Raw genomic sequence first — 16220 nt, forward strand, 5'->3', positions numbered from 1 at the left:
GGGTTTTTAGAATATATTTTTTATTTATTTTTTTTTTTTTGTATGTGTGAAGAAGAGAATGTAAAGTGGGGATATTTGAAGGGAAAAAAGTGGGTTTTTCATTTACTTTTGAACCTCTGGTATTCTGGGATTATCTTTCCTCCACGATCATGGGTGGATTTTTGCAGTCATCGTGGGTCTGCTGCATGAAGATGAACAGTTATTATTTTTTATAATGACGTCAGCCGAAGAAAAAGTTTATTACGTGAATAAATCATATAATAAACTTGGGGGGCAAATGTTGTCCCAAAAATTTGAAAAGAATGACGTGGCGGTGAAATGGACACGTGGCATAAGTTAGTAGGGTGATCTGGCTTGGTAATGGCCTAATACATTAGTTAAGGAATGGGACAGAGAGTCAAGCCAAATACGCCCAATCGAAGAGAGTATTTAGACTGGGGGTCGCTTGGAGAAAGGAGGCTTACCCAAGGTTGGAGAACTTTGAGTTTGCTTGGCTCAGACCTCAGTTTAAAGACCCCTATAATTAAATTGGTGCCAAGACCAAGAAAGTGAAAGGGAGGTATGAATTTTGGTTCAAGATATAAAAACAGTAGGTCCGATCAGACCTAAGCTTAGGGGACCTCTTGTTAAGCTTGGCTCGAATAAGTTCAAAAAGAATAAGGCTCAAGTTTTACTCAAAAGGGGAAAGCCACATAGTGGCCGATCGAGCATACACATAGGAGGTACCTTCGACCATTCAGGTCCAAGGAGGAATAGATGGTGGCTCGGACCACCTTGGTCCGAGGAGAGAAGCCTAATGCCCGATCGAGCATTTGGTTGAGCGAAGGGGTTCAAACCTAGTTGGCCCAAGGAGAAGGATGTGTGCCCGATCGGACGTGGTACTTATGAGTACCTTGGACCATTTTGATCCAAGGAGAGGTGGTGGCTCAGACCACCTAGGTCCGAAGAGAGAGGACCAAGATCCGATCGGACCTTGGTTAAACAAAGGAAGCTTGGACCATTTAGGTCCAAGGGGCATTATGCCCGATCGCACAAGGCCTCCCCCCGATCGCACAAGGCCTCCCCCGATCGCACCTTGGTTAAACAAAGGAAGCTTGGACCATTTAGGTCCAAGGGGCATTATGCCCGATCGCACAAGGCCTCCCCCGATCGCACAAGGCCTCCCCCGATCGCACATGACCTCCCCCGATCGCGCAAGACGCCTGCAGGAGCGCTTGGACCATGTTGGTCCGAGGATAAGCTAGGAAGAAGATGGCTCGGACCATCTTGGTCCGAGGTGCAAAGTGTAAGGTCATATTGGACCTTGATTGAAGGAGTCAAATAAGATGGTTTGAACCACCTTAAGCCAAAGAAGACAACCATTGTGTCCGATCGGACACAATGGAGAAGTATACCTCGAGTGTAGTTGGCCTTTGGTCCAAGGATAGCCATGCGTATGCCACCTTTGACCTACGTAAAGCTTGAAAGCTTGAAGAATAGTCAACATGCATGAGAAGCTACGTCAAACTGCCCGAAACTACTTCAGTGAGAATTGGTCCAAGCATCCGGGAATCACTCAATCCTCACTCGAAATTAGGGATCAGTTATATTTTGAATGTTTATTTTGTAATATAAATATTAGGTAAATAATGGAATATCCCTATCAAAAGGGGATATCAGTTGAGAACCCAGGTCTATAAATAGGGACTTGGGAGGATCGTAAAAGGACTTTTGGCAAAAAATTGAGAGTGAATCGGTATTCTAGAGAGAGAAAGTGTGTTGTTCTTGAGAAAAACCCATTTTTGTATTCTAGAGTATCTCACACTGAAGAAACTCAGTTGACAAGGTTCATCTGATCTTGAGTGTGAATATAGTAATAAAATCTCTAAGTGGAGTAGGCTATTACCGATCATCGGGGCTGAACCACTATAAAAACCTTGTGTTATTTACTTCCGTTCATAAAAAACTGTCTGTTGTCGTTTATAATTCTCTTGAAGGTTGTCGTAGTTGACGTTCTCACGTCGTTGGCTAAATTCACAGTCAACATGTATAAAATTGAAAGTTAATAGAATAAAAGGAATGATCTAACAGAGTTAGTAAAGCAGAATAATACAATTTTTATTTACCAAACAATGTTTATGAATTTCTCATAATTAACTCTAGAGAAAAAGAAACTACTTAAATTATAAATGACTTGCAAGATGAGATGAGATGAGATGAGATGAAAAGAGACATACTGGCTCATGCAGCACATTAGCAGTTTCAGTCCTGGAAGTCCATTCCTCCAAATCAAGCTCTCTAGCAATGCTGCAAGTTATTCAACATATTTTTGTGTGAGGTAGATTCGAACTACTATAAAATGAACCAAAAATATGCTGGCTGAGATCCCTGTGGTCAGAAAGGAGCCCATATTGGACTCAAATTGAAGTCTATGGTTTCAAATTTTGCATATTAAAACTAAAGTACCAAGAGAAAGTTAAGCCCTTTAGTTCAAATTTTGTATACTCTTTAACTGTACAAGAATATTGTAAGCCAATCAAATCTGAAGTGCCAACTAAAATTCCCCAAAATTTCCCATATCAGATTATCAAATCAATTTCAAAAAACAAATCAAAATATATATTCCTAATTAACAAGCAACAAAACCAGAAAAAAAAGCTTCGAACAACTAAGAAAATCAAGAACACCGGATTTACAAATGAAAGAAAACTTATGGGAACAAAGGTGTTACCTCTCAATAAGTTTAACTATCACAACTTAGTTTCTTAGTAGTCATTGCCAATGAATCTCGTTCTTATGAGTTGCAGAAAAAGAACAAGTGGTGAGAGAAATCATGGGTACTTATGTAAGCTACTAAGTTGAAATATCTACACTAGCAGCAATTTATTGTTTCAACAATTTACTAGTTGAAACAATACATAAAAAAAATAAAATAGATAACAAACACACAAGCTTTAGTGCTAAATCAACATGCCATTGTAAAGCTGGTAAAATAAACATTACTATACTTCTTCCTAGAAACTGAACAAAGAGAAAATCTTTGATAAAAAGCAAGAGGACACCTGAAGTGTGCACGCATCAACTCGTTGTTGCCAAGTATATTTAGAAAACACAGGAGAACCATACCTTCAAAAAATCTAGATAAGCGAATTCATAAACCAGCAAGTCCACAAATATACCAAACCATAAGATTTTTAAAACAAGTACTGCTATAAATTTCAGCAATAAAATCTCACCTTATTACTCGAGTTTCACTTTTTTATTTTCTTGAAGGACTGCTATGTCAGAACCAGATCAAGACATGAGAAATCAAGAAGAATAGTATAAAAAACTAGAGCAGGAATTATATAAAATAAATAAACTCTAATTTAGATTAAAATGGCATTATTAATGTATCAATGATAGTTCCTACAATAGCTTTCAGCTTCTGTATAGAACAGAATAGAAAATTGTAAATAGCAAGAGTATATAAATAGGTTGACACCTTATTCAAACAAAAGAAAAACACGGATAAAATACATATTTGTTATTCAAAACCAAATAATAAAACAAACCATGACTAATTTAACATATGAAAGATCTGTCTAACACTTTGATTTCACCATATATGGAATCATAAGAGAGCATTACTTTACTTAGGCACTCTTCATCATAAGTTTTTTACATCTTTTAATTACGAACTTTAAAATTTATCATCTAACATTAAAAATACCAAAAATAATTAAGATATCATTATATTCTAACAAATACTTAATTCCAGCACCTGTTATCCATGTCAAAAATAGAACTAAATATTAAGGAAATGCACCTAAAGAGAGCAAAAAATCAAAGATATATAAAATCTTGAAAAATAAATAAATAAACTATACCTTCAACAAACATGTGTTGTAAATCAAACCACCTCGGCAGTATATCCAGAACTTCGACTATTTCCTTGCCAATCGATGGGAGAGCCTGTAATAAAGTCCAAAATATACTGTAAAAAATGTGCACTAATATACAAAAAATGTGCAAACATATTTTATCCTAATCTTCCAACACTAATTAACTATAACCACCAACAGAAACTAGAGTTGGATACAAGAGCAGAATTTCAACTTCATATCAAAACACATGAATTATGGATTTGTCCTATTATTAATAAAGAAATCTCCATATTTATATATCCAAATGTGCACATCTTAAGCACATAATATTAGTAAAAATCAAAATTGAAAACTCATTCAAGAAAAAGCACTAAAACCTAAAAGCCAAGTCAGATTGAATTTTTCAATATAAATACTTAAGAATTGGAATTGATAAAAATCTATTTCAAGTGATGCACATACCTCAAGACCCCATGAACATTTTGGATCTTTCAATACTCCTTGAACCTTATCAAAACAATTAATTAGTTTTTCAAAATTGATAAATCAAATCAATAAAATTACTCGTACCTAAATCAATGGGGGATTACTTAGCAAAAAGAGATTGAGGCATAGAGAATGTATCTAAATCAATGGAGAAAAAAAATAGAAAACAGTAGAAAGAGAAGGAAATGAAAAAACAGAGGAAAGGTAAAATGGAGCTTTGAAAGAAAATCTGAATAAATCAAGAAAACAAAACAAAAAGTTAAAGAAAACCCAAAGAAACAAGAAAATAATAACCTTGGCAACAAGAAAATGAAGAAATACTCAAAGAAACAAAGAAGCGAAATATATAATTTGAGCTGACCTGGTACAAAACCACCATCAAGAATCATGAAAGCATCTTTCCTTACTAATTTCCCATATCAGATTATCAAATCAAAAAACATTATTGTATACACAAATACAATAATGTTTTCCATTATTGTAAATGCATTATTCGCCTAGTTTTCCATTATGTACTAGTGCATTCCATTCATCAACAACAACCATATACTTCACACTAGTTAAAACAGAACATTTCACAAATGACAAATATGGAATAGAATATAGAAATAAGTTGAGACAACTGCAGTTATATAAATATATATAGAGAGAGAGAAAGAGACCTTTTCTGAACTATGAGGCCTTGAAAGTGAGTATCAAAATCTGAAATTCCAGAGCTTAACTGGTCAGAATCCATTGATGCTTCTGCTGCTTCAGCAATGCCCAAAAGCTTTAAACACTCATTCCAACACTCAGCACCCCTCCATAGAAGCTTAGCTCCCTCCATAGAAGCTTAGCTGCAAGACCATAATACCCAACATCATTAACATCTTACATGAACACCCTATTACATTAACTGTGAATTGTCTAAGAATTTGGCCAACTAGAACTAAATAAGTTAATCACAAATTTAAATGTTGTATTTATCTTTCCTAAAACTTCATAGAAAAAAAATAAAAATACTATTCAATGCAAAAATATAAACCTAAACTTCAGTTTTTCCTTAAAACTACTGTATTTGAGACTTAAAACCCATTATCATCTCTATCAAGCCATAAATCCAGATAAACAGAAGAAAAAAACCAAAACTGTATTATTTTTCTTCAAACTCAATCTCAAACTAAATCAAAACATTTACCAAACCCATAAAATCCATTTGTTGCAGTATAACCTCATTGAAGTCAAAATAATATACCTTGTTGATGATAAGGCCGGTCAAAGAAATATCGTGAGAGCTCCTTGTTGGATCTTTTTCCAAACCATTTTCCTCAAAGTGTTCTCTGTAAACACAAAGAAACAATTATGCAAGTCTTCTAATTTGATCACTTATGTTAGAAGCTTATCAAGTCTGTCTAATTATAGGAGTAATTCATTAGAAAACAATCAAACATCACTTTAACATCACTTCAACAAAAGCACAAAGCCTGTTTTACTGGCAGGGAAAACACTGTCTTTAATGTGAAACCAATAGTACCAACTATTGGTTTAGTAGTATCAGTGCACACAGAAACATAAAATACCAGGTCCAAGCCTTTCATATGGGCATAAATGAAAGTTACAATGCATCCTAGCTTTTTCCCATTTCACTCTAAATTTGTCATCTTTTCCCAACTTTTGAACCAAAAGCACATGTACTACAAACAAAAAAGTTATTTTAGGGCAAAAAGCTTAAGTTTGTATATCTTTTAAACTTCTTGATTTCCCCTAATCCCAGAATCAGTTTTAAACTTTTAGATGTCACTATTAGCTCAAAATCTCCATTCTTAAGGAAAAAGGGAAAAGATACAGACACAACCAACAATAAGAAAAACGTAAATTACATTAAGAAAAACAATAACTCTGTATAAAACTACTAATTTGGATCGAAAAACTACTATTCTATTTCAAACCCAACGAAATAATGAAGTAGAAACTAATAATTTGAATCCTAAAAGAATAAGCTTTTTCGAAGGGGGCAGGTGACTAAGCATGAATCCATCAGCATAGAAATATTTTTACCATGTATTAAGTCAAGTGCCTGTTGGGAAAGGAAATTAAGAAATTAGATATATCTCATTAGCTTAAAATTATTTTGATAATATGACCATAATTCGCATCATAATCAGAATCCAAGTAGGAAACATTTTTTTTTCTTCAGAAATTTGTCTCACTACATTCTTTGTAAAAGACATAATAGCAGCAACTATAAGCGAACTTAAACATTATGAACTACTATCGTTGGTTAAAAGTTTCACCTGAAAGTCAATGTGTAACCATCCCCCTTAAATATAGCTTTGTAAAGAAAAGAAAGCTTACATGGCTGGGTGGAATGTGTTTTCCACTTAGCAAATCAAGTAGCAGGGTTCCAAAGCTGTAAACCACACTTTCTGATGTCACTCTTCCTGGCAGGGGAAAATGAATAACTAATTATTGCTCCATTTGAATAAATTTGTGCAATATGTTGAAAGATTCTGTAAAAAATTTATATATGTGGTGGGAAAGGCATCGTTCTGGTTGTCCAAATTATACAAAATCAATTATGAGCTACTTAGAAATTCGCAAAAGTAAACATAAGTTATATTATAAGAATGAAGATTGCACTCTCTGTGACCATGATTAGTACCTGTCCTCAAGTATTCCGGAGGGGTGAAAGCCAGGTTGGTACTATAGCTCTTGCCATCTCTACTATTCTTCATAAGACCAAAGTAGGAGAGTCTTGGATTACCATCCTGTCAAGTTCAGGGTTTTAGAAAATAGGAATAGCTTACCAGAGACACCCTAGCCACAAAAAAATTCAGAAACAGAGAAAGCGTGAAAAGGAAGAGTACCTAATCAAACAAGACTCTATAAGCATTAAGATCATGATATAGTGCTCACCTTTTGCTGCTGCAATATTCTAAGGCCTGTGCCAGATACAAAGCCACCCAGACTCTCATTGCCCATTTCATAGGCTGGGTATCCCCTACAATTCAAAATAGATAACCTTTAAAATCAATTATATGCCTATGGTGCATAAATGAATCCTTTAAATAAAGAAGAAAAAAAGACTCAATTCATTTCCCTTTTATAGATCCTAAAGTATGTATTATATTGAGATAATTCCTAAGGGGGCGGGCATAATTTGATTAGAGCAAAAAGTGCACCAGAAATAAAGAACTCTCTCCAATTATAAAACCAATCGATGATCTTCATTCATATATTGTTAAATTTGATATGTTTTCCCATCGACAAATACCTTGTAACCATCAAATTTGAATGCAAGATCAACTCGAAGAGGGAGAGAAAAAAGAAAAACAGACAAAAGGAGGAGACACCTTACAATGAAAAAGATGCTTAGAGAGAGTCTCATTAGGCCTGAACTCAGCAACAAGGAGTCTCTCATCGCCTTCACAGCAACACCCAATCAAATTTGCCAAGCGCTCACTGCGCAGCTGTCCCACCGTCTTGGCTTCCTCCTGAAAACCCAAAACAAGCACAATGGATCAACAAAACCAGCCAAACAATATCATCAAAACACGCACATTCTTTCTCCATAAGAGTCAGAGTAAATAGAGCACAAAACATAAATTGGCCAGCATCGGGCCAAGCCGACCTATTGAAACGCTTCACAGCAATATAAAATTCATCGTCAACCTTGCCTTTGTAAACAACATTGGGAGCCTTTTCTCCGTGCTCCGATACATAACTCTCTCAGTCACAAAACCGGCTCCTCTTCTTCGAATAACTTCAACAAGTCGCGAATCCTCCTAGCCTCTTCATAGTCCTATAACTTCCAAAACATATAAACACATAACTCTCTGATTGGCATCCGATAAAATCCTAATAGAAAGAGTGGAGAATACCCCGAACCCTGACCTTAGATTTTGCTGCCACTTCCATTTGGTGCTTCAACAGAGCATAAGTTTGGCTCTGAGAAAGAAACGAGCTAGACTCGTTACTCGAACTCGAGCTCGAACTCGAGCTCGAACTCCGACTTCTTCCTCTGCCATTGGAATCCCTATTCGAAGAACTCACCGTAATCCTACAACCCCTCCAATTCGAATCTCCGCCTCCATAAACAAACCTTCTCGTCCCGAAATCCAATTCTGAGACGCCATATCTACCTCGACCCGACGGCATACACCTCGTCACCATCACCTTACCATTAAAATCAGCGATGAATGACGTTTGGGCTCAACTATTCGGACAGAACAAGATGAAGGGGAATGGGTTGGAAGCTCAAAGATGAAGGGTCTCAGCCTAAGGGAGAGAGGGAAGAGATTGAGAGAGATTAGGGATTCAAAGAATAGAGAACAAGAGAATAGGGAGAGAGATTAGAGATTAGGGATTCAGACTGAGAGAACGAGAGAATAGAGAAAACCCTTCTTCATTTTTTATTTTGCTTTTTTATTTGTGAAGTAAAATTTCATTTGGCGCCTGTTACTTTTCATTTGGCGCCGATAATGTGTCCGTGTATTTTTTTTGGCATGTATTAATAGCACTTCTAAAGTTATGTAATATTTTGCCGTAATATTTGGTAAAAAATGTTGTAGTGCCACTAATAATATTTTTCATATGTTCTTGTTTTTAGGAATGCAGAAATCTTTTGAGAAAAGAATAGTTGCATTGAAACCAAAGCAAAGATGAAATGATGAAGACAATTGAATAAAGAAAAGATTAGTTTAGAAATTTATTTTGTTTCATTTAAAACAATTTAAATTTTTTGTCATTTTGAAATAGTTGATTTTCATTATGAAAGAAATTAATAAGTTCTTTTTCTTTAAAGTAGTTATAGAATTCTTTCTAGAAAATATATTTTAGATTACTTTATTTGATAAATAAACAAGTTTGGTATTTCTTTTGAATAAAAAATTCAAAATTTATTTTTGAAATATACTTGTTCCACCTATTTCATCAATGAGTATAAATGATAATTATGAATTATTTAATATTGTGCAAATCATAGATTTAATAAGACATCTTATTCCAATCACAATTAGGTGAAACATATATGTGAATTATTTTTTGATTGACTTGTAATTAATTAGACACATAAAACAAATAAAAGATAGTCTTTTATTGCAACCATTCAATGGTTCTCTCCCTGTTTATATAGTCTGTTAATTAAAGTTAACCAAAAGACCTTTCTCTAATAAAGGCTCAAAAATCACATAATAGTTTAGCTAATGTTGAACCTTTTAATGCTCAAAGCTAAAAGAAATAATGGTAAGTCAATATTGATTGACATTTATTTTAGATATGTTTAACCTTTATTGAATGCAAAGAAAATTTCTAGAAATTTTCATGCAACATTCAAAGTAAAGTCACTTAGAGACTTCTTTGATCTGATAAAAAGAAAGTCTAAACTCGAATTTGGAATTCAAGTAATTTTTATGTGAACTTGGGATTCAAACATAACTCACATACAACTAGACTACTAAGCAAATTAGTATTTTGGAAATGGAACATAATCTTATTAGATAAGATTAAATGGATAATGACTAATCATTATCGTCTTTATTATTTCTATAATTTTAACACTTGTTGTACTCTGTACATGTTTGATTGTACAACATCAAACACATAGAAGTTGGGATTCACAAGAGGTTATGTGAATAAATTGAAAAAATTTGATGGAGTCATTTAGTGAAACAGTTTAATAATCATAAAAGACTACAAAAGAGTTTGTATCTCTTTAAATGCTACTTTAGTGAAGCGTTATTATTATAATAACAATATTTTCTAGTTAAGTTGTACTAGAAATAATGACTGCAAGTCAAGTAAGTAAGTTACTGATAATTAACAATGAAATAACCAAAGAATATCACAAATTCTATAATGCCTTGTTGTAGTGGGAACGTTAGTTAGTAACTACTCCATTACAAATGTAAAGATAATTAAATTGTGAAACACAATCTAATTATACTTCATTCACATACTAGTATATGAAATGAAAAAGTTTTTACGAAAAAAATGGTTGAAAGACCATGAATCTAGAAATGGAATTTGGAATTCTATATCATCTAGATTCTTGAACATCCTACTAAAGTTCATTGAACTTCAGTTTGAAACAAGATATTCAAGATGAAGAGGAGAACAGAGGAACGCACAAACTTTTCAAAGTTATGTTAATAGCCTCAGGCTATGAACAGAAAGATGAATTTATTACTTGAATAAATATCTTCTACTATAACCAAACTTAAATCTGTTTACATACTCTTGTCCACTGCTTTATGCATGGATTATGAGATTAAATTAAATGGATGTCTAAGTAGTATTTACGTAATGGCTAACATGAAAAAATCATTTGAAGATCTCGACCAGAAAGATTTTGTTGTGATTTCTATTCTTAATATTAACAACATTCTAATCATTGAGAATGATGTAGCAAAATTGTCAATAGAAAAGAAATGGTTAGTTGAACGTTTCTAAATATTAGATTTAGAAAAGCCAAGAATGTTCTATACATTCACATCTATAGAGAATGAAAGAACAATTCTTAGGCACTGTCTCAAGTGAATTATATAGATAAGAAGCTTAAATGCTTTAGTTTACAAAATCCAAGAAAGGTTTTTTGCCTTCTCACTTCAGAGAATGTATTATCTAAATAATAAATGTCAATTTATTCTTTGACTAGATGTGGATGCCAAAAATCCATCAAAAAGAAAAAATCTCTAAGTCCATGGTTGTAATATGTGGATGCTCAGATTCCACTAAGGGAAAATATGGAGGTTAACCCTCATCAGCCCCAGGCAATCAAAGCGACCCAGTATTTTTCCCCGCAACCCATGTCTCATAGGAAGCCTTAAAGAGGATGCCCCGAGAGGCCCGAGAGCCTCGCCATGCAAGGGTGTCCAACATGCATGAGTGCCTACCAAGGCCACAAGGGTCTCACTACACGCGACCGTCCGTGTGGCAACTTGGCTGCGCACGCCAGCCACGCACGCGAGGCCCCGCCTCGCGTCCCCCGCGCTAGGCACAGCCTCGCCTCACGCCGCGCGCACCCAACAGCTCCACGCGAGGCCTCGCCTCGCCTCATGCCACGCGCACCCAACAGCCCCACGCGAGGCATCGCCTCGGCTCACGCCGCACGCACACGACAGCTCCACGCGAGGCCCCGCCTCGCCTCATGCCACGCGCACCCAACAGCCCCATGCGAGGCACTGCCTCGCCTCACTCTGCGCGCACCCGACAGCTCCACGCAAGGCACCGCCTCGCCTCACGCCGCGCGCACTCGACAGCCCCACATGGGGCACCGCCTCGCCTCACACCGCGCGCACCCGAGTGCCCCGCGCGAGGCCAATGCCTCGCCCACGCATCAGCTGCACCAGGGGGTCGTGAGGCCGACACCACGTCCTCGCCTCGCCCGCGCACCTACCGCGCCAAGGGCTCGCGAGGCCAACGCCTCGCCCACGTTGCGCTAGGGGCTCGCGAGAGACACCCCTACCTCGGCACGTCATGTCCATTCCACTAAGAGTTGCCTACATAGTGGGCCTCGTTGGAGGGGCTTAGTCGCTCCCCTTGATAGGAGCTGATGACGGGACACCACTCTTGCTGGGGGTCTAACGTGAGGTAAGGTCAAGAACCTATTTCACACACCCTTGAGAATGAAGTGGGGAAGCCTCATAGCGGTTCATTCAAAGTCGGAAGGAATCAGAGTACGGACAGGCTATTCGTACCAGACAGGTAGTGGTCGTAAAAATGAGGTACCTGTTGTGGTCCTCACCAGCCCATCTCTAACACCCGTACAAGGCAAGTAGTGGAGGCATAACCGAGTACAAAAGCTGAGGTGCTCCCACAAACTCTGACCATGTACCAGAGCTGACAGCACTACATCTGATACCACTCTCCGATAGCGTACTTGTGTACAAATTGGTCCCATGGACCACAATGTATCAGGGGCCATTAGAGCCCCCTATAAAAGGAACCCCTCTTCAACATTGAGGGGGGTAGGAAGATTCATTGTATGCAGAGGCTATTGAGAAATATACAAAGGCTTGCTCCATTGTTGATCTGTGTTTACTTTTCCTTAAAGTTTATTTTAAGTTCTTATATAAACATCACCTGACTTACCTTTGAGTTTCCCGGTCTAATTTCGTTGACGAGATTTCACCGTCAACACCACATGAGACATGTATTCCTACAACTCAGTGATAGACTGTTTGATGTATCGAATGTTATGTTTTGACATTTGTTAAACGGTGGGAATAGTCACAAGTAGTAAATTCATTATGGATTGAGTCATTGAATAATTATAAAGACTTATTTTTGAGTATCTTGAACATAATAGAGATTATATGTATATGCATTTAGGCAGAGACCTAAAATCCCAAAGGATGAACTGATTTTAAATATTCAAATATTGATATCAGAATCAACTTCCATAACTTTTGAGCATACACATTAATCTAGAAATGTGTTACATTTCAGATTTATATGTTTCTCCACAAAAGCTAAAATATAACAGTTACAAGCAGTTGAATAAGATATTTGATTTAGTGAGTTCTTTGTCATTCTGGAAAGAGTTTCAAACTAGAATAAACAGCAAGTATCTCATTGCAAAAGCAATGGAGATACAACTATTCTAGAAGAACTAGAAATCATGAAAGGGTAAAGCACATGAAATGAGGTATCATTTAATTCAAGACAATTTTGCATAATTGATGTAATAATCTTGAAGATAACTTCAAAACAGTTTCTTACAAAACTGTTACAAAGACTTTGTTAGAAAAAATCGTTCAGGATAATATGATTGACATATTAAAATATATGCCTCAATTTTCTTTAGGGAAAGTGGGAGATTGTTGGGAATTGTGCCCTTAAAAGAATTGTAGTTGACAAATGTTTTAAATGAAATAAATAATTTAATTGCATCATATATATAGACTATGCCCGATATTTTATTGATAATATTATGTAAATATCAGAAAATTCTAAAGTTTATCTATGTGGTCTTATTCTTATATTGGAATGAGAGGATCAAAATTAAGATAATAAACTTAAAATGGTTCGCAGTAAAATAAAGTTATGAAATCTTTAGATTAATTATTGCTAGTATGGTCCACTAGTATTATGAAAATATGTAACCTAGATCTGGGTTACTAGTGTAGTAGTATACTTTAGTGGATGTACTTTGTATGTTGAGAGTATGTAGAACTGGACTAGATGTGATTTGTTAATACTTGTTTAAATATCATTTCATAGTATTAATCAAACACATCAAACAATGATCATATACACAATGATCTTAATCCTGAGGTTGCTATGAACTCCTATATATGTCATCTGATCCTTTGATTCATGCGTTAAGGTTTGTCAGAATGATCAGGCTAAGAACAATAGTTTTGAGGACTCAATGATGTATATGGTTGGGGACGTAGTTTAACATATATGGAATCTATACCTTCTTGTAGATTGAATAATGGTTCCCTATTGGGTTGGATTTTGGAACTGAAAAGATTATGAACGCTCACGTCACAAACTTGTTATGACACAACCTTCACTAGTAATGTCAATGGTACTATAGGAACAAGATATAACTAAAAGGGTAAACCGGTAATTTTATTCCCTTTTAATTATGAACCACTAATAGAGGATTAACGTTGTATGTAATGACTACATCAATGGACACTTTATTCTTTAATAAAATACTCAGTATATATATGTCTGTAGTTATCAAGAGTTCAATCTCATATTTATAGTGGATTAATCATGAGATTAATAAATATGATTATTTAATCAAAGGGCTTTGATTAATAATGTAATATTTATTGGAGCTTGATATTAGAGGTCCATAGGTCCCCAGGGTGGCTCTATCAACACCATATCAACATAAGGGTTGATACAAGAGTATAACTGTAATTTGGGAATTTAAGAAGAACTTTATTCTTCAGGTCAAGTATGCAATTATATGATATTTGGGGTTGAGCAGTTAATTTGGAATTAATTGTTAATATTCGAAAATATATTATAAATTTAAATATGTAAAATTTTGAAATTCATATCTATAAATAAATAAATTAATTTTTGAAATTAATTATTTTATTTGAGTGGGAGAAAATAAAATTGGTAAGTAAAAAATAGTTTTTTGATTTATTGAATTTTAAAAGATGATGATAATGATGATCATCAATTTGAATTTTGAATTTAAAATTTAAATCTTGAAATATGGTTGTCATCTTTTCCTTAAAAAGATAAATACCTTATTTTGTAGAATATTAATTTTAATTGTATAATTAAATAAAAGAAAAATGCAATATCCGTGAAAATGATATTGCAGTCCACGCATAGCACAATCACGCATGACAAAGTCCAAGAACTGTGCCATGCGTGTGTGACTACACTAATATTGTATCAATATTGTTTTTATTATATTTATTTAATTATTTAATAATTTGAAAATATTTTTTTCAAATTTGGTAAATTAGATATGTACCTAAATCAAATCAAATCCTACCATCATTATGATAATATTATTATATTACTATTATTATTAGGAATAATAAGGTAATATAAATCTCTATACATATGATATATAAGAAGAAGAAAAAACACACAACAAAACAACATAATACACAATTCATAATAGTTCTCAGAATTTTGTCAGAAAAATACTCTTTCTTCTTCTTCTTCTTCTTCTTCTTTATTCTAGTCATTCTCAGACCATAATCCAAGTTTTCATGTGTTGAAAAATATTTATGATTCCTAAAATACAAACCCATGTTCTCTATGTGCCCACACACGTCTTGAGTTGTAGAGAACACTCCGAAAGATTGCGGTTTAAGTGCTCAATGCATTGGATAGGAAGATAAAAAAATATACAAAGTGACTCAAGGACACTTGATCAGTTTCAAGAGGTAATTGTTTATGTTCTTGAATTTTTTTTTGTTTATATGTTATATATACAATATATTTATATATATGTTGCATGATTAATAATACTGTATCTTAATGTTTTTGGATGTTTTCTTGTTCATATAAATTGCTTATATGATTGATGAATTTTTTTTATTGTTGTTGTTCCTAAAATAATGGGACCACCACACCAATTTCGCTGCGTGCTCTGAATATTTTTCCAACAGCATCTGCATTGACAAATGAAAACAATTGGTAAGAAAACAGTTAAACAAATTCAGGCAATTTTTTTAAAAAAAATTATAAGAAAACTGAAGCACGCCTACTCTATCATCTAAGCATGTCTAGTAACTATTATATTATTTTATAATATAATGTAATATTATATTATATTATAATATAATGTTTTAGATTAAATAAGTGTGACAAAGAGTGTCACATATTGTAACATATAATAGAGAGTTACAATATTTAGATATATGAGATATATCCAAATAATGTAACATATTTGGTGTTACAAATTTGTAACTTCCAAATATTACCCTTTATTGTGTAAATTTGGTGTTACACAATATTGAGATGAATTTCATAAAACCATATGTTAAATGACTGTTAGAGATATGATTTTAACCCCCAATAATGTGTTTTTGGAGTTACAAAATCATTTGGGAGGGTTTGGAACCGTTTGGAAAAACATCACATTTTTAAGTGCTGAAAATGGTCAGTGGCCGCGGCCAGTGGGACAGAGAGTAGTGGCCGCGGCCACCAATGTCTCTGGCTGCGGCCACAGGCCAAAACTGACAATTTTTTTTTCAATTTTTTCAATCTTTGTTGAACGGCTCAAAAAACCCAAATAACTCCCAAATCTCATTTTTAATTCCATATTAATCCAATTAAACATTGGTAACAGCCATGGGGGTTTGTGGAATTTGAAATTCAAAGGGTGTCTCTAAACTCTATAAATAGGAGCCTATAGCTCACTTGAAAGACACAACATTTCTATCCATTAGAGCACTTGGCTAGAAACACCTTGAGGCT

General features: G+C 34.7%; 1 pseudogene; it reads right to left on the reverse strand.

Moving 5' to 3' along the window:
- Positions 1–6297: 6297 nt before the first annotated feature.
- LOC133814828 (serine/threonine-protein kinase BSK5-like) lies at positions 6298–8446 on the reverse strand (annotated as a pseudogene).
- Positions 8447–16220: the final 7774 nt, after the last annotated feature.

This window comes from Humulus lupulus, chromosome 2 (genome assembly GCF_963169125.1).
Source record: "Humulus lupulus chromosome 2, drHumLupu1.1, whole genome shotgun sequence".
NCBI lineage: Eukaryota > Viridiplantae > Streptophyta > Magnoliopsida > Rosales > Cannabaceae > Humulus > Humulus lupulus.